This window comes from Aquarana catesbeiana, linkage group LG02, assembly GCF_042186555.1.
Source record: "Aquarana catesbeiana isolate 2022-GZ linkage group LG02, ASM4218655v1, whole genome shotgun sequence".
Taxonomy (NCBI): Eukaryota; Metazoa; Chordata; class Amphibia; order Anura; family Ranidae; genus Aquarana; species Aquarana catesbeiana.
In genome coordinates this window covers 785,224,580-785,244,891 of record NC_133325.1, presented here as the reverse complement: position 1 = coordinate 785,244,891, position 20,312 = coordinate 785,224,580, and the positions used below count along the sequence as shown (strand labels likewise).

General features: G+C 45.2%; 1 protein-coding gene across 5 annotated transcripts in view; it reads right to left on the bottom strand.

The window, feature by feature from the left end:
* ZBTB20 (zinc finger and BTB domain containing 20) overlaps window positions 1-20,312 on the bottom strand; it is a 1,365,016-nt gene that overhangs the window by 914,838 nt on the left and 429,866 nt on the right. The window lies entirely within an intron of this gene.

The following is a 20,312-nucleotide window of genomic DNA, read 5'->3' as shown; positions in this document are numbered from 1 at the left end:
AGTTCGCTCCATCAGGCAATTGTTGTCCAACTTTCCGCCAACAAATTTTGGATGGCAGGCTAGTACATTTTCGGCGGACAATGGTCTGTTGTCAGATTTTTCCTATCGTCTGTACACAAGTCCGTCAAACAAAAGTCCAAAGAACAAACACGCATGCTCGGAATCAATGCTCACCACACACGACATTAGCAGAAGGTGCCAAAAGGGTGGCGCTCAAGAGCTGAAATTCCACTACGTTCGTGTTTGTTGGCCGACAATTGTGTACCGTTTGTATGCAAGACAAGTTCCTGGCACGCGCCCTTCAGACAAAAGTCTGACGCTTTGTTGGCCAACAATCCGATCACGTGTAGGAGGCTTTACTCTTTCTAATTCTCTGCACAAAGCTTAGGCCACCAAAACAATTAAAAATTAATCACCCCTACCCCATCTGTCCCTAACAAAAAAACACACTTTAAAGTGGTTGTAAACCTTTTTCCTTTGTATTAAAATAACAAACATGTTATACTTACCTACTCTGTGCAATGGTTTTGCACAGAGCAGCCCCGATCCTCTTCTTCTGGGGTACCCCTTTAGAGCTCCATGTTCCTCCTCTTTATTGAATGCCCCCCCCCCACGGAAGGCCACTTTCCATGAGGGCACTCGTTCGGGCTAGCTCCCAAGTCCGAACTGAGACTTGGCCTGCCCACCGCTCCCATGTCACAGGATTTGATTGACAGCAGCAGGGGCCAACTAGGGTTGCCACCTCATCCCTTTAAACCCTAACACATATTAATTACACAGGTTCTGTGGCCAATTAAGGTGGTAATTAAACTCACTTGGTGCCTTACCTACACTAAATTACCCTCAGAAGCTGTGTAATTCATATGTGTTTGGGTTTAAAGGGATGAGGTGGCAACCCTAGAGCCAGCAGCTCCTGCAATCTGTCCAATGAGGAGGGAGACAGGTAAGAAAAAGGTGGGGGGGGGGGCTAGGGTTGCCACTTTTTTCCACAAATGGAAGAAATACAAAATAACCACCAATCGCCCTCTGTCTGGAGCTCCATGCAAGATTCCTCCTCATGGGGGGAAGGATGATCAAGAGAAAGGTGAGGGATCAGCCCAGAACTACACGGGAGGAGCTTGTGAATGATCTAAAGGCAGTTGGGACCACAGTCACCAAACAAACCATTGGTAACACAATACATCACCATGGAATGAAATCCTGCAGCACCCGCATAGTCCCCCTCCTCTAGAAGGCACATGAACAGGCCCATCTGAAGTTTGCCAATGAACATCTAAATGATTCAGAGAAGGATTGGGAGACCAAAACTGAGCTCTTTGACATTAACTCAACTTGCTGTGTATGGAGGAAGAAATATGCTGACTATGACCCTAGGAACACCATCCCTACAGTCAAGCACGGAGGTGGAGACATTATGCTTTGAGGCTGTTTCATTGCTAAAGGTACAGGCCTACTTTGCCGCATTGAGGGGTCAATGGATGAGGCCATGTATTCTAAAATCTTGGATGAGAACCTTCTTCCCTCAGAACACTGAAAATGGGCCATGGATGGGTCTTCCAGCATGACAATGACCCAAAACATACTGCCAAGGCAACAAAGGAGTGGTTTAAGAAGAAGCACATTAAGGTCATGGAGTGGCCTAGCCAGTCTCCAGAACTTAATCCTATAGAAAATTTATGGAGGGAGCTGAAACTTCGAGTTACCAAGCGACAGCCAAGAAATCTTAAGGATTTAGAGAAGATCTGTAAAGAAGAGTGGACCAAAATCCCACCTGAGATGTGTGCTAACCTGGACACCAACCACAAGGAAACGTCTTACCTCTGTGCTTGCCAACAAGGGTTTCTCCACCAAGTACTAAGTCATGTTTTGCTTTTGGATCAAATAATTATTTTACTCACTGATCTGCATATTAATTTTCTAACATCTGTATCGTGTTTTTTTTCTGGATTTTTGGATTGATATTCTGTCTCTATCATTTAAAATACACCTATGATAAAAAATGATAGACTCTTCATTTCATTGCAGGGGATCAAATCATTATTTTCCCCACTCGTTCACACCGAACTCAGGTTTTGAAATCAGCTGAGCTCGCATAATTAAAGACCCGCATTTCAGTGCGAGTTCGGGGGCCGATTTGAAAGACATCTGTGCGAGTTCATTATTATTATTATTATTATACAGGATTTATATAGCGTCAAGAGTTTACGTAGCGCTTTATAACTTGATGGTAGACAGTACAAATACAATACACTTTAATACAGTAGGAATCAGAGGGCCCTGCTCCTTAGAGCTTACAATCTAAGTGGGAAGGTCAAGAGATACAAGAGGTAATAACTGTGGGCGATGTGCTGATTGAGAAGATAAATGTACAGTCGTTAGGTGGGGGCCAGAGAGGCTTCTCTGAAGAGATGAGTTTTCAGGGATCGTCTAAAAGTGGATAAAGTAGGAGAAAATCGGACAGATTGGGGTAGAGCATTCCAGAGGATGGGAGAGGGCTCTGGAGAAGTCCTGAAGGCGAGCATTGGATGAGGTGACAAGGGAGTTTGAGAGCAGGTCTTGGGAGGCTCGAAGAGAACGATTAGGTTGGTATTTTGAGACTAGGTAAGTGATGTAACTGGGGGCCAGGTTGTGGATGGCTTTGTAAGTTAGTATCTTGAATTTAATTTGTTGGCTGAGTGGCAGCCATTGGAGGGATTGGCAGTGGGGTATAGCAGACGCTGAGCGGTTTGTGAGGTGGATGAGCCTGGCAGCAGCGTCCACGATGGACTGAAGTGGGGATAGCCTATTGAGAGGTAAGACACTGAGGAGGGAGTTGCAGTAGTCGAGGCGGGAAATAACCAGGGAGTGGATTAGAAGCTTTGTGGTGACATTGGTTAGGAAGGGGCATATCTTGGAGATGTTGCGGGGGTTGAGGCGGCAAATTTTGGATAGCGATAGGATGTGGGGCCGAAAGGTTAGTTCAGAGTCCAGGATTACACCTAGGACCTTGGCGTGGGGGGGGGGGGGGCAAGTTGATAGTTGAGCCGTTGATATTGACAGAGAAATCAGGGGAAGTGGCACCTGAGGGGAGAGTTCATGCACAGATGTCTTCATGCAAAGTTGTTTGTGAGTTCATGCACAGTTGTCTGTGAGTTCATGCACAGATGTCTTCATGCAAAGTTGTCTGTGAGTTCATGCACAGTTGTTTGTGAGTTCATAAACAGATGTCTTCATGCACGGTTGTCTGAGTGTTCATGCACAGATGTCTTCATACACGGTTGTCTGAGTTCATGCACAGATGTCTTCATGCACAGTTGTCTGTGAGTTCATGCACAGATGTCTTCAAGCACGGTTGTCTGTGAGTTCATGCACAGATATCTTTATGCGCAGTTGCCTGTGAGTTCATGCACAGATGTCTTCAAGCACGGTTGTCTGTGAGTTCATGCACAGATGTCTTCATGCACCGTTGTCTGTGAGTTCATGCACAGTTGTCTGTGAGTTCATACACAGATATCTTCATGCAGAGTTGTCTGTGAGTTCATGCACAGATGTCTTCACGCACGGTTGTCTGTGAGTTCATGCACAGATGTCTTCATGCACAGTTGTCTGAGTTCATGCACAGATGTCTTCATGCATGGTTGTCTGTGATTTGATGCACAGATGTCTTCATGCACAGTTGTCTGTGAGTTCATGCACAGATGTCTTCACGCACGGTTGTCTGTGAGTTCATGCACAGATGTCTTCACGCACGGTTGTCTGTGAGTTCATGCACAGATGTCTTCATGCACAGTTGTCTGCGTTCATGCACAGATGTCTTCATGCATGGTTGTCTGTGAGTTCATGCACAGTTGTCTTCACGCACAGTTGTCTGCGTTCATGCACAGATGTCTTCACGCATGGTTGTCTGTGAGTTCATGCACAGATGTCTTCATGCACAGTTGTCTGCGTTCATGCACAGATGTCTTCATGCACGGTTGTCTGTGAGTTCATGCACAGATGTCTTCATGCACAGTTGTCTGAGTTCATGCACAGATGTCTTCATGCATGGTTGTCTGTGATTTGATGCACAGATGTCTTCATGCACAGTTGTCTGTGAGTTCATGCACAGATGTCTTCACGCACGGTTGTCTGTGAGTTCATGCACAGATGTCTTCACGCACGGTTGTCTGTGAGTTCATGCACAGATGTCTTCATGCACAGTTGTCTGCGTTCATGCACAGATGTCTTCATGCACGGTTGTCTGTGAGTTCATGCACAGATGTCTTCATGCACAGTTGTCTGCGTTCATGCACAGATGTCTTCATGCACGGTTGTCTGTGAGTTCATGCACAGATGTCTTCATGCACAGTTGTCTGCGTTCATGCACAGATGTCTTCATGCATGGTTGTCTGTGAGTTCATGCACAGATGTCTTCATGCACAGTTGTCTGTGAGTTCATGCACAGATGTCTATTAACCTCCCTCCCGAAGTCGCCAAAAGTAGCGCAGGAACTACTTTTGGAAAATCAGCGCAGCGCCGCAAAGTCGACGTCGCACCGATTGGGACAGTGCCGTTGCTGGCAATAGGCTGCGATTTGACACGTCAAATTGCGCCGATGTGAACGGGGGCTTACTTCTGTAAACAGGTCGCTAATCATTTATGTGGCACGATAAGTAGCCGGGTGAAACAGGAAACTGCAAAAGCTGCAGTGTTGTCACCTGCCTGGATCTGAATTGATGTGAATCGTAAGAACGAATGAAGAAAAAAACGACAAATATTTCAGCTGACAAAAACAGATCTCAATTGTGTCTTCAGCTGTTAAGGAGGCTTCCTCATTATGATAGGTTACAGCAGACTGGTGGGGAAATGATCTAGACTCGGGAGCCTGTGCTGCATTTTAATTTATCTAGCAAGGTGCCGTTGCTTGCCAGGAGACCCTCTTCCGCCCCTCCGTTTCGCCATTATTATTATTTTTTTTTCATTTTTTAACGGAGTGCTAAGTTTGGGACGAGGATGTCTTATTAAATGCAATCTGCATTTTCCCCCCCGAAATCTAAACATAAAGCTGCCTGCCAAAAAACGGCGGCCGTGCATCCTTAAAAGGCACTGGCGAGGTGCGATGAGTAGCGACCGCTGGCTGTGCTTTGCGTGAATGTAAAACACCTAATAATAATCATGGCCTGAATAGATAATGAATCTTGTCCATTTACAGCACTCTCCCTGTGATTAAATGCCTCGAGGGACGCAGGGAGCATGCTCATTTTAATTTGAAAATCTGTTCGCAGATATATTCATCTTACAATTATAGGTTAGGCTAATAGGTAATCAGGCCAATCTCCAAACAGATTCATTTCTTCTCTTTGTAATACCCAGGGACACATTTAAATGCAGACAACTCCCCAACAACACTGACGAAGATACCGGAGTGCTGCACGGCAAAAAAAACACGTACAAAGCGTCACCGATATCTGGAGGAGGAGGAGCGTGCAGCAGAAAAAGTTTCAGCGACCAAAACATTTCTTTTCAAGAGCTCTTGTAAATCTCACGCACAACACTGCCATAGTATAGAGCTAACGTCAAAACTGTCCCCCCCCCCGGGGGGCCACATGGTTGCTCTTCGGTAGATGTTGTGTGCCTCCTGGGCAAGAGTAGGAGGAGAATTCATTTGTAAGCGATCGTTCACATGTGCAGCAGGGCACTGCCGCTAGTCGCTTTTTTCAGGAGGTGCCCGACAGGCAGCGAGGAGGCCTTGTATTGCCTCTTCGGGCACCTGCGTTAACCCCCTTAGACCCCGCACTAGCGCACTGCAACCCCCCCCCCCCCCCCTGAATTGCACAAGGTTGCAGGGCGACCCCATTCACTTGGATAATCGTTTCTGTCGAAAGCGCCAGAGGGTCTATAATTTCTGCTGTGGCATAAGTACCCCCCCCAGCCACACTGCCACCACCAAAGCGACCATTATGAAGGACCTCCGGGGGGGGTACTGGTTCCCATTTGCCGGTTGGAGATTGTTAATGGACCTTTGTGGACACTATAACTGTAACCAAATACGCTTTAGATCAGTGGTCTCCAAACTGCAGCCCGTGGGTCAAATGTGGCCCTTGGCTTGCCTTTATCCAGCCCTTGGGGCACTATTCCACCAACAGATACAAGGCGTTATACCTCCCACCGACACCAAAGATGGAGCACTATTCATCCCACTGACACGATAGTTGGTGCACTATTCTTCCCACTCACACTAATGATGGGGATTATTCTTCCCACCAATACCAATAATGGGGACTATTCCTCCTAATAATACCAATAATGGGACGCTATTCCTCCTACTAATACCAATATTGGGGCACTATGCCTCCTAATAATACCAATGATGGGGCACTATTCCTCATACTAATTCCAGTGATAGGGCACTATTCCTCCTACTAATACCAATGTTGGGGCACTATTCCTGCCACTAATACCAATGATAGGGCACTATTCCTCCCACTGATACCAATAATGGGGCACTATTCATGTCACTAACACCAATGCTTGGGTACTATTCCTCCTACTAATACCAATAATGGGGCACTATTCCTCCTACTAATACCAATAATGGGGCACTATTCCTCCCACTAATACCAATGATAGGGCACTATTCCTCCCACTGATACCAATAATGGGACATTGTTCCTCCCACTGATACCAATAATGGGGCACTACTCATGTCACTAACACCAATGCTTGGGTACTATTCCTCCTACTAATACCAATAATGGGGCACTATTCATCCTACCAATACCAATGATGGGGCACTATTCCACCCACTGATACCAATGATTGGGCACTATTCCTCCCACAAATACCAATGATGGGGCACTATTCCTCCTACCAATATCAATAACGGGGCACTATTCCTCCTACTAGAACCAATAATGGGGCACTACTAGTCCCACTAATACAAATGATAGGGCACTATTCCTCCCACTGACACTAACATTGAAAATTATTCTTCCCACTAATACCAATGATGAGGCACTGTTCCTCCTCCTACTGCCCACACGTGGAGTTTTGTAATTTTTTTACCCCCTCTAAATTACAAAATGTGAGGCATTTTCTACTCTCAATGGTCACAATCCGGCCCTACTAAAGTCTGAAGGACACCAAAGTTTGGAGACCCCTGCTTTAGATGATACCACCTAAGAAACTCTGATGTCAAAGGCTTCAGCCAAAGCTTAAGGCCCTAAACTGGACAAATACCAGATGAACTGGTCTATCCTTTCCAGAAGATTGCAATTATTGGCCGTATCTTTTGCTTTGTTTTTCATGATTGTCTCATATATGTTTGACAGACCTTGACTGGAGTTATCTTCCTGATGAAGCCAGCATTGACCCGTGAAATGCATCGAAGCCACAGCAAGCAACCCATCACCCAATTCTGGCAGGGATGATGAGGAAACAACCATATGATACATAATGCAGAACTGAGCTCCTTTACATGTTCGAGAGGTACTGCCCCCCCCAACCTCACGTGTATGAGCCCTTAAAGAGAATATAATGGTAGTGATCTCTAAAAGTTCCTGATAGTTGACAGTCTCCTACAGCAGGTTTCCAGTCCCCAACCGCTGCCTGTAGCATGCATGCCATCTCTGGCCATCTCCCGCAGTTTGTCCACACACAGTACTCCTGCAGGTTGTGCTGTAGCATTCCATATACTTGTAGGCAGGTCCCTTACACTTTCGCCACCGCAGATGGCGTTCAACCACAGCGACATTGCAGCAGGAGAGGAAGTCAAGAGGAATATAGTTCCTCTGTGGTTTCCTGGGTCACTAGGGTAGCTATCTGGTTGGGTACTGCCGTTCTATCTGATTCTGGTGGCCATCTTGAGTCAGGTAGAGTCTATTTAAGACCCAGGCTCCTGGGCACGCATTTCACGTATGAGTAGTGTAGGGACAGGTCACCCATCTGTCTTAGACAGTGAAAAGCAATAGGGAGAGATTCAAGACGAGTAGAGAAAGGATAGGGACATGTCATCCTTCCTGGAAGCTGCCCTAAGTGACTCGAGTGGCCATCTTAGGTCAGGTAGAGTCTATTTAAGACCCAGGCTCCTGGGCACGCATTTCACGTATGAGTAGTGAAGGGACAGGTCACCCGTCTGTCTTGGACAGTGAAAAGCGATAGGGAGAGATTGAAGACGAGTAGGGAAAGAATAGGGACACGTCATCCTTCCCGGAAGCTGCCCTAAGTGACTCGGGTGACCATCTTGGCTCAGGTAGAGTCTATTTAAGACCCCGACTCCCAGGCAAGCATTGCACATGTGGGCAGTGTAGGGACAGGTCACCCATCTGTCTTGGACAGTGAAAAGCGATAGGGAGAGATTCAAGACAAGTGGAGAAAGGATAGGGACACGTCAACCTTCCTGGAAGCTGCCCTAAGTGACTCAGGTGGCCATCTTGGGTCAGGTAGAGTACATTTAAGACCCCCCGGCTTCCAGGAAGGCATTTCACGTGTGGGTAGTGTAGGGACAGGTCACCAGTCTGTCTGGGACAGTGAATAGCGGTAGGGAGAGATTCCAGATGAGCAGGGAAAGGATAGGGGAACGTCATCCTTCCTGGAAGCCTCCCCTTTTTGGCTAAGACCAGCCAGGCTGCATTCCGTCCCTCAAGACAGATGCTGTCTTTATACCTACTCTGCTTGAGACCTGGACCTTGCTTTGTGCACTGGTGCAAATCATTTGGTGGAGGGGGGATTATGGTGTGGGGTTGTTTTTCAAGGGTTGGGCTTGGTCCCTTAGTTCCAGTGAAGGGAACTCTTAAGACGTCAGCATACCAAGACATTTTGGACAATTTCATGCTCTCAACTTTGTGGGAACAGTTTGGGAATGGCCCCTTCTTGTTCCAACATGACTGTGCACCACTGCACAAAGCAAGGTCCTTTGTTGGAGGAACTTGACTGGCCTGCACAGAGTCCCGACTTCTGGGATGAATTAGAGGGGAGACTGCGAGCCAGGCCCTCTCGTCCAACATCAGTGCCTGACCTCACAAATGAGCTTCTGGAAGAATGGTCAGACCTTCCCATAGACACACTCCTAAACCTTGTGGACAGCCTTCCCAGAAGAGTTAAAGCTGTTATAGATGCAAAGGGTGGGCCAACTCGATATTGAACCCTACGGACAAGGACTGGGATGCCATTAAAGGCAGGCGTCCCAATACTTTTGGTAATATAGCATATAATGGTTTCAAAATGTATAATCACTCGTTCTCAAATTTTCTGAAAACAAATGTACTTTTGACAATATAGCGTTTATTGATTTATTTTGACAAAAAATTAAGGAAGAAAAATCTCTTTTTCACCCTACCTTTATATATATATATTGCAATTAAAATCTGAAACGGGTTCTAATCCTTCCCCAATCAACCCAAGTCTATATAAAGTTTTGGCTTTACATAAAGCTCTCTATTTTGGTGAATCCAATACAGATCAAGGGTTGGTCCAACATTGTTTACAGATAAAGCACAAGACCCAAAATTCCAGACAAATTATTGTTTTGACTATTATTTGTGCAGCCATACAGCCCTGAATGAACGATGTGAATCATCAAAGCAATGTTTACTTCGCACATTTACACGTTGTTGCTACACAGCTATGGAAAGCCGAAGGCTGCTAAAACCAGCTGCTGACGGATGCTGTGCAAACCTACAACATTATCATAACATTGTTTTTTTTTTACTACTGAGTCCGTATATACCGCTTCATTTCTTGCAGCCCTGATTAAGGGAGTGGAGCTACAGCCCACGAAACGCGTTGGCTTTGTAAACAATCTGTCTTTGGAAACAACTTGTATCTCGGCTTGAATATCACAGTGTGGTGCTTTAGCTCCAATCATGACCCAAGGTGATCATGGAAATCCTTTTGCTGTGCAGAAGCTACCATATTGAAATTCTCATTATTCACAAACTCTATATCTACAGTACCACCATACTTCTGGATTTAAATTATAGTATAAAATAAATACAGTAAAAAAAAAAAAAAAAACCCTTCAGGGCTCCAGCACTAATAATCAACTTTTTCAATCAATAAAAACTTTATAGGGGTTTGCTACAATCTATCGAAAAATATATTAAAGTGGAGCTCCACCCAAAAGGGGAAGCTCCGCTTGTCTACCTGGGGGGGGGAGTTGACCGGTACCCTCCTCCTTCCCTCCCCGCAGCCGGCCCATTCACAAAGCACAGCGCGATTCACGCATGAGCAGTAGGAAACTGACTGTGAAGCCTTGCCAGTTTCCCATACCCAAGATGGCGGCCCCAGCACCCGAGAGCCAACTCTTGAATCGGCTCGGGTGAGGACACCGCTGGATGCCTGGACAGGTTATTGCTCTAATAATAAAAGTAGGCAGCTACAGTATTTATAAATGGCTGACTTTTGATTTTGAGGGGAATGAGGCACACCTATCAGCAAAAGTATGCAGGCATAGGACACACCCCTGGCCACACCCCCTTAAAGGAGAATTGTTAAAAAAAAAAAAAAAAAAACAAGAATGGTTAAACCCACAAGTGCTTTTTTTTACCACTACTATTCCTTTATATTGGCTTTTGGAATTTACAAATGCAGCAATTTAGAAATCAGATGAAAGGTTTAGTGCTGGAAAACATTTTTTGATAGGTAAAAAGTGCATTTTATATACAACTATATAGATCAGACCAAAATGAGGGACAAATGAGGAGGAATGAGGGACAGAGGGGCATTGCTCCAAATCAGGGACAGTCCCTCAAAATCAGGGATAGTTGGGTGCTATGTGGACTCCCCTCCCCCAGTCCACTTACCCCCCAAGATTCTGAGCTGTCAAGGCTCCCACAAGCCACCCAACACTCCGGGGATTTGAAATCCCTTCTGCTTTTTCTCTTCTCTGTACAACACTGCAAGTATGGACCAGACAGATTGTAATTGGTCAGCATGATGCTGACCAATTAAAAACCATCCGGACTGTACTTGCAGCGCTGTATGAAGAGGAGAGAAAGTAGAGGGGATTTCAAATCCAAAAACTATTGGGTGTCCTGTGGGAGCCTTGACAGCTTAGGATCTCGGGAGGTAAGTACATTGGGGACTGGGGTGGGGAAGGGGGTCCAGTATTAGGTCACCTTTACAGACACTTTCATGTTTTGGTTTTGCATACACTTTAAAAAAAAAAAAAAAAGCAAAATATAATCTGCTGAATCCAATAGAGATCAAGAGCCCAGACCAAAAAAAAAAAAATACATGGGGCCCATATGACAGGGTTAAGGGGGTGCCATGCAGTTAGATTATTGTATATTAGTGTTATATATTAGTAAGTTTATAGAACAGCCATTCCCAACCAGGGTTTCTCCAGAGGTTGCTAAGGGTTTGCTAAGGGTTTGTTGGGTTGCAGCTCCCATTTAATGGTGCTTGTATAGTTCCAGGGTCAGCGACATTCAGCAGAACCAGCCGAATGACACCAATGATCTTTCTAGCTGTCTGTGGTGGCATTTCAACCAACTCTGCAAAAGTTGCATTCTTCCCACTGACCATCATTGAAAGAGACATTTTCCCAATGACCACTAGTGAACTGGTTTTAGAAGGGGTTCCCTTAGACTTGAAAATTATTTTAAGTGTTAGGCTGGGTTCAGACTATTGAGAAATGGACGTAGGTTTTCCCCATATCCGATTTACACAGCAGGAGATTGTGACCGGCTCTCTATGGAGTTGGTTCACATATCTTCGCAGCGGCTCTGGTACGATTTGCACAGGAGCCCTGTGCATCTTCTGGTCCGTTTCAGGTCCAAGGTCAGCCAAAAATTCAGGCTGAAATCGGACCTGAAATGGTGAACGAGGACGCTCCGGACTGCTGTGAGTCGCTGCATGCTCATATGTGAACCCAGCCTAAAGGTTGAGATGGGCTGGTATAGAATTACAGAGGAGATGCTTTTACCTGATTGGTGGAGTCCCAGGGAGTCAAAATGTAGGAAGGAGTAGAGTGGTGACATACAAGGGCTGGACAGGATTCAAGGAGCTTCTCACCCTCCCATTCTGTTTTTATATCTTTATTGCACCAACAAGTTGGTGGTTTGAGGGTCTTTGAAGGCATTCAAATATCCAAATATGGGTGTGGACCCTTTTAAGGTATAGCATCCTGCTTAATTGTAGTCCAGTTATTGGGACCCATGGATGATGTACAGATGTGTATTCTGAAGTAGGCTTCTCTTATCGTCCTCAAGGCTGTGTGGCTGGGGGCTTATCACATAACCAGCGAGACAATGCTCTGGTAGGCCATTTTTTTCTGGTGCCCTCAAAGACCGTCAACCCATTTTCTTGTTATTTATTATTATTATTTACTTATTGGATTCTGTAATAAAAGGCTGCTATACCAACCATTAGGGCTCTTTTAGAGGGTGGTAGAGCAGCGGTTGGCAGATGTTCAGAAGGTGATAATGCCACCTCCTGAATGCCTGCCCCCCCCACCCCCCAAGGGAGATTTGACCAAACTTTTGACTAATGGATATGTTTGACACCTGGTGCTGCCTGTCAAACGCTGCAAGTTGAGGTCAAATTGTCACACCCGTGACATGTGTACAGCCCGGTACGACTACAACTGTTGAATTTAGCTGGGCAGTTGGGGAGATTGGCAAGGTGAAGGAATGGATAGACTGCGGCTCAACCCCCTGTTTTCACCGCCCTCTAGCTGCCCTGTTCAAGCCTTTAATCTCCATTTTGGTGTGGTCCATGTTTGTAATGGGGGTACATCATGTACTGTAAGTGGACGTAGGATATGGCCTAACAGTACCATTAGCGGGCTTCATCTGAAATACTTTGTGATGGAGTAATTTAACATAATTGAGGGTGCAAGACACAAATTCTGAATCAATTATTATTTTGAGCATAACCATTTGTGAAGCCACAAAGCTCTGAACTGGTTATGGAAACATCAAGGTAATGTTTAAACATCCTAAAATGCATCTTACAGGAAGGAGCAGAGTGGTGACATACAAGGGCTGGATGGGATTCAAGGAGCTTCCCACCCTCCCATTCTGTTTTTATACCTTTTTTGCACCAACAAGTTGGTGGTTTGAGGGTCTTTGAAGGCATTTATTTGTGTATAAATATGTGTGCGGACCCAACTAAGGTATAGCATTCCTGGTTAAGTGTAGTCCAGTTATTGGGACCCATGGATGATGTACAGATGTGTATTTTGAAGTAGGCTTCTCTTATCGCCCCCAAGGCTGTGTAGTGTGGCTGGGGGCTTATCACATAACCGGCGAGACAATGCTCTGGTAGGCCATTTATTTCAGGTGCCCTCAAAGACCGTCAACCCATTTTCTTGTTATTTATTATTATTGTTATTTACTTATTGGGTTCCGTAATAAAAGGCTGCTGTAGCCACCATTACGGCTCTTTTAGAGGGTGGTAGAGCAGCGGTTGGCAGGCGTTCAGAAGGTGATAATCCCACCTCCTAAATTTGACCAAACTTTTGACTGTAATGGACATGTTTGACAGATAGTGCTGTCGGTCAAACTCTGAAAAGCTGAGGTCAAATCGCCACATCCATGACATGTGTACAGCCCCGGTACGACTATAACTGTTGAATTTTAGCTGGGCAGTTGGGGAGATTGGGAAGGTGGAGGAACGGATAGACCGCGGCTCAACCCCCTGTTTTCACCGCCCTCTAGCTGCCCGTGTTCAAGCCTTTAATCTCCATTTTGGTGTGGTCCATGTTTGTAATGGGGGTACATTATGTACTGTAAGTGGACATAGGATATGCCCCCATTACAGTCCCATTAGCGGGCTTCATCTGAAATACTTTGTGATGGAGTAATTTAACATAACTGAGGGTGCAGGACACAAATTCTGAATAAATTATTATTTTGAGCATAATCATTTGTGAAGCCACGAAGCTCTGAATTGGTTATGGGAATCATCAAGATAATGTTTAAACATCCTAAAATGCATCTTACAGAAAAAAAAAAAATAGCCAAACTTTGATTGGTTGCTACAGAGAACACATTTTCCTTTCAGAAACCTTCATGCATACGAGGCCTCGCTACTTCACAATTAAAGGGTTAATTATCTACTCCCGACTAGTAACACCCTCTTGTAACTGGCAATGTTTATATAACAGATTCCAACCAAAGTAAAGTACAACCTGTCTCCTTATAATATATTAATATTAATGTATGCATTCAAAACACTCCAAGTGCAAATAAATCATTTCAACAGCTTTTTTCATTTTTTTTTTTCTTTCTTTCTTCCAGGGATCGGAGTCTGAATATGGTATAGACTACGTGACAAAGTGCCCAGTGACACGGGGTTGATAGAGGAGACACAGGCTGGAAGAGGGGGACACACTTACATCATGGACATATACACTTACCGGCCACTTTATTAGGTACACCTGTTCAATTGCTTGGTAACACAGATTGCTAATCAGCCAATCACATGGCAGCAACTCAATGCATTTAGGCATCTAGGATGTAGTGAAGACGACTTGCTGAACTTCGAACAGGGGCTGGGGAAGAAAGGAGATTTAGGGGACTCTGAACGTGGCATGGTTGTTGGTGCCAGAAGGGCTGGTCTGAGTATTTTAAAAAATGCTGATCTACTGGTATTTTTACGCACAACCATCTCTCCGGGTTTACAGAGAATGGTGGGAAAAAGAGAAAATATCCAGTGAGCGGCAGTGGTGTGGAGGAAAATGCCTTGCTGATGTCAGAGGAGAATGGACAGATGATAGAAAGACAACAGTAACTCAAATAACCACTCGTTACATCCAAGGTATGCAGAATACCATATCTGAACGCACAACACATCCAACCTTGAAGCAGATGGGCTAAAGGAACAGAAGATCACACCGGGTGCCACTCCTGTCAGCTAAGAACAGGAAACTGAGGCTACAATTCATATAGGATCACCAAAATTGGACAACAGAAGATTGGAAAAACGTGGCCTGGTCTGATGACTCTCGATTTCAACTGCGGCATTCAGATGGTAGGGTCAGAATTTGGTGTAAACAACATAAAATCATGGGTCAATCCTGCCTTGTATCACCGGTTCAGGCTGGTGGTGGTGGTGTAATGGTGGGGGTGATATATCCTTGGCACACTTTGGGCCCCTTAGTACCAACTGAACAATGTTTAAACGCCACGGCCTACCTGAGTATTGTTGCTGACCATGTCCATCCCTTTATGACTACATTGTCCCCATCTTCTGATGGCTCCTTCCAGCAGGATAATGCACCATGTCACAAAGCTCCAATCATCTCACCACTGGACAATGAGGTCACTGTACTCCAATGGCCTCCACACTCACCAGATCTCATTCAATAGAGCACTTTTGGGATGTGGTGGAGATTGGCATCATGGATGTGCAGCCAACAAATTTGCAGCAACTGTGTGATGCTATCATGTCACTATGAACCAAAATCTCTGAGGAACGTTTCCAACACCTTGTTGTATCTATGCCACCAAGAATGAAGGCAAAAGAGAGTCCAAAGCGCTAATAGCAAGGTGCACCTAATAAAGTGGCCAGTGAGTGTGTATATAATGTATATAAATGAGCAACTTTCTACTTAAGCTGCAAAAGGCAGCAAACAGATCAGAAAGAAAAATGCATCCAACCCACACTGATAAATAGACGGACGGGAGGCTGTCAGCAAGGGACACAGAGCATTGTACCTGGGGTAGTTGCTGGTAGAAGCAGGAAAATAGAAGGCTAAATGGCAATTGGTAACTAAAAGCATTGAAACAACCCAGGTCTATTTTTCACCATGCATGAACAAAATCATCTTAGCAAATCAAAACCATTATGTAACGTTAAAGCTGAACTCCAGAGAAAAATTAAAAAAGTATGCAATGGCGGTGGGGCTCCCCCATATTTTAAGGGTTAAAAGCTGTTTTTTGCCTAGGGTACCATTAAATGACCCTATCCCAAGAACTTGTAAAGCCTCGTACACACGACTGGATTTTCGTCAGGGAATTGTGTGATGACGGACTGTTGGCCAAAAATCCGACCGTTCGTTCGCTCCATCGGACAATTGTTGTCCGACTTTCCGCCAACAAATGCCGGATGGCAGGCTAGTAAATTTTCAGCGGACAACGGTCGGTTGTCAGATTTTGGTATCATCTGTACATAAGTCCGTCAGACAAAAGTTGAAAGTACAAACACGCATGCTCAGAATCAATGCTCACCAAACACGACATTAACAGAAGGTGCCCAAAAGGTGGCGCTCAAGAGCTGAAATTCCTTGTAGTACGTCACTACATTGTTGGCCCACAATTGTGTACCGTTTGTATGCAAGACAAGTTCCTGGCACACGCCCTTCGGACAAAAGTCTGACGCTTTGTTGGCCAACAATCCAATCGCGTGTATGAGGCTGAAGATTTCTCCTCGCCATCTAAACATTCCCAAATCCAACTCCTTTTTGGTGCTCCGTTCATTGGCAGCACACCAATGACATCACATACAATGCAGGACTGCTGCTCCTGCAAAGTGTTCCAAGGGAGTTTGAGTGACAGCAGCAGGAGCCTAAGACTCCACCACCAGAGGAGCGGTGCTGGAGCCGAGACTGCGCTGGAGCAACGACAGGAGCCAGGTAAGTGTTTTAGGGATGGGGGCAGTGCTGGGACAGGGGTCAGTACCCAGGGAAAAGATGCTAAACTACCCCACCCCGTTCATGATGTGCATACTTAGAGGATCCCACGCCCAGCAGTCTCTCTCTTGTCAAAATCATTGTCACTGCCACTACTCCTGTCAGCCTTATAACAGAAGGAAGGCGCCGCCCCACCCCTACAAGTAAACCGATGCGCCCAGGGCAGCCGCCTCCTCCTGCCCACCCCCTGGTGGTAGTAAAGTTGTGTCAGTGATTGTAACCTACAGGTAAGCTTATAATAAAGCTTGCCTGTTAGGTAAAAATGAATATCTCCTAAACATGCACGGTTTAGGAGATATTCCACGGAGCAGCAGCCGGTGACGTCACCAGAGCATGCGCTCTGAAGGAATGGCATACTGCGCCATTCCTTCAGAGGTCTGTGCCGTAAACGGTGACTCCTATGCGCATGCGCGAGAGTGGCGTTATTATGACTCAGGCCAGTCAGACAGCCAGAGTTCGCGAACCCGGAAGGAAGACCGGGTGCAGATGGAAGCCCTGTCAGCGGTGACAGTGCGCCGCTGGAGGGCTTAGTTTTTTAGGTCTCTCATAATGTACTAGTATGCGATGCGTACTAGCACATTATGAAATTGCTTTGCAGGGTCGTTTTTTTTTTTTTTTTGTTTTCTTTTACAAAGGTTACTACCGCTTTAAATTAAGACCAAAACTACTGTTTGGATGCAACAGAAATGTATACTCGTGGACTCTTACAATAAAGGATTGGCCCCGTGCTGATCACATGCACCCTCCCTAGAGAAAAAAACAAATCTCTAGCAATACACACCAAACTGAACGTGTGCAGAGTGACTTCAAAGCTCTGTACTATCAGGAGATGGATTGGGGACTGTGAAGACAGGATCAAACAGCCTTTTTACACAATGTGGAGGATTAACCCCTTCCACAGTGGGTAGAACAAGCATGCTTTACTGCATATACAGACTGATTTTACTGTTGTGGGTTCAGTAACACCTTAAGCTTAGTTAGGTTTTGACTTGCCTTCCACTTTAAGACAACTCAAGATGAGGTTCTAGTTTTAAAGTAAGTCTGACTATAGACTGGCAGACATCACATGGAGGAATGACAGGTGATGAGACATCTGGACGTCTATGGTCTTGATACTAGTATGTGTCAGGTGATGTTTTTTTTGGCCGAGTGAATGCAGCATCTGCATAGTAACACATTCTTTTCCCCCCTTTCTCTACAGAAGAAAGGAATGATCAGAGCCCACATGCAGAGAGACTTTCCAACAAATTGATAAATCTCTGTGTGAGATAACAAGAACTTCCGATGGTCGAAAACGCTCATTATTGCCCCCAAGGGGAGCCGTACACGGGCTGATCACTGCCTCATCATACCGGATTGTTTCAAATCTGGCTTCGTACAGTCATCTTAAGGGCCTGGTCACACCAGCAGGGCTTGTCAACGCCTGCCATTAATACATGAGCGTTAATAAGATGTGAGAAGCGTTTGTGTTTTTTTTGTATTTATGGCAGGCGTTGACAAGCCCTACAAAAATGTTGCATTTTGCAGCATTGCCAGGTACGTTGAATGTATATTTAGATATGCTGCCCATTTTTTCAAACTTTTTTTTTTTTTTTCAACAAGCTAGTGTGCTCCCCTGCAATTTTGTTTCCCCTATTGAAAGAGTGCTTTGGTTCAACCATTACAGTGAGCTGTGGTAGCTTGCAGTAAATTCAGGGCATCGTGACCGCGTGAAGAGGCCTCTCAAGAAGATTTCCCTTCACTCCCTTGTCCTGAGCCACAATAGGAAGCGGGAGGAGAGCTCTCCAAAATAAGAAAAATCATCTCTTAGAAAGTTACCACTGGAATCGTCCAAGTTTTACCTCTGCACTACAAATTTTCAATGTGAGCCCCGTTGGTGACCCGAAAGATGACTGCCATTTACGATTGCTGAAGATACTGTCACTGGTCGCTCCTACCTGGACATGATTACAGAATGGCTTAAGCCACAGATGGAGGAAGATCTGCCCCCACCTAGTCTTTCAGCAGGACGGTGCTTCTCCTCATTTCCACTGGTATGTTCGCTGATACCTGAATGATGATACCCTACCAGAATGTTTGATCAGCCGTGCAGGAAGGAACAACTCGCCAATGTTCCCCTGGCCTCCGCGATCACCAGATCTAACACCCTGTGACTTCTTTCTGTGGGGGTACACCAAGGACTTGGTGTATGTCCCCTCCAAGACCTGAAAGACCAGTGGAGGCAATATTCGAGGACATGCTGTGTCTGGACAGAACTGGAGTACCGTCTCGACACCTGTTGTCAGTGCCGGGACTAGGTCACCCAGCGCCAAGGGTAAAAAAGGCCAAACTGCCCCCCCTCCTCCGTTCATTATGTGCAAGTTTAGGGGATCCTACACCCAGCAGTCACTCACTTGTTAAAATCACTGCCGCTGTAGTGCAGAGGTAAAACTTGGACAATTAACAGGTTTTGTCATTTTAATACAGTTGTGTTAAGTACATTTCGTTATGACTAAATCAGCTTTACTTTTGCACCTTGCTTTTAAAATCACATTGTATTTTTGATGTCCCATCACTTTCAGTCCCAGTGACAATGCTCACCTGGACAAACAGAAAAGGTATATTTTCCCAATGGCAACACATATAACCTGCTAGAGGTTCCAAGTCTGTCCTAAACCGTCCAAAGCCGAAAATAAAAAAAAAAAAATGTTGGCTTTAGATACACTTTAAAGTTTTGTAACATCCAAGCATTTTCAGTCTAAAAAGTCCCTCGGGGCTAACATGGTTTTCTAGTTCAGCAGGAAGTTTGAAATAAGACAAACAGCATCCTCACAAATACAGGTTTGTTATTACCTAGTCTACCAGACTGGCAGACAAATGCTTGTACAGATCATCCTTTATTACAATAGCCCTGTATGATCGCATATAAAAGATTCACAAGGATTTAGATTTTATATTCCACCACCTGCATTGAACCTTTTGAGAACTCTTGCTTTCTCACTCTATTTCAACCTTTACGGACGCTATGGATCTTCACACAAACACTACAAAATTGCAGCGTCCCTCAAGGAAAGACAACCTCTTAACCATTACCCTACTTGCTCCCTACCATATCACCCTTCTTAACTCCCTGTCCACAAATTCATAGATTGAAACCCCTCTCCCCCATCCTTCATTAAAAAGTGAGAGTTCCCTCATCCCTTAAAGGGTAACTTCTTAACCTTTACCCTACCTGTCCCTATCCCTTTTTCGTTTGACTCTTTTACCCTTCTTAACACTCAACCATCTTCTCTCCCAGTCCACAAATCATATTTAAAAGACTCACAACGAGGCCTCTGGCTTTCCCACCCTATTTCAACCTTTACAAACATTATGGACCTTCACACTACACACTACAAAATCCTCAAATTCCTCACGATTTGCAGACTTTCTATCCCACCCCCCTGCATTGAACCTTTTTGAGGCCTCTGACCTTCCAACCCTATTTCAAACCTCACGAAGGCTATGGACCTTCACATTTCAAAATCGAGGAGTTCCTCAGGGAAAGACAACATCTTAATCTTTACCCTACTTGCCCCTACCCTTTCGTCCTTCTTAACACCCAACTTTCCCCCCTCCCTGTCCACAAGTCCATAGATAGAAAGCCCTCGTCCCCATCCCTCATTATAATGTAAGCGTTCCCCCATCTCCCAGAGGGTAAACTCTTAACCTTAACCCTACCTGCCCCTATCCTTTCTTC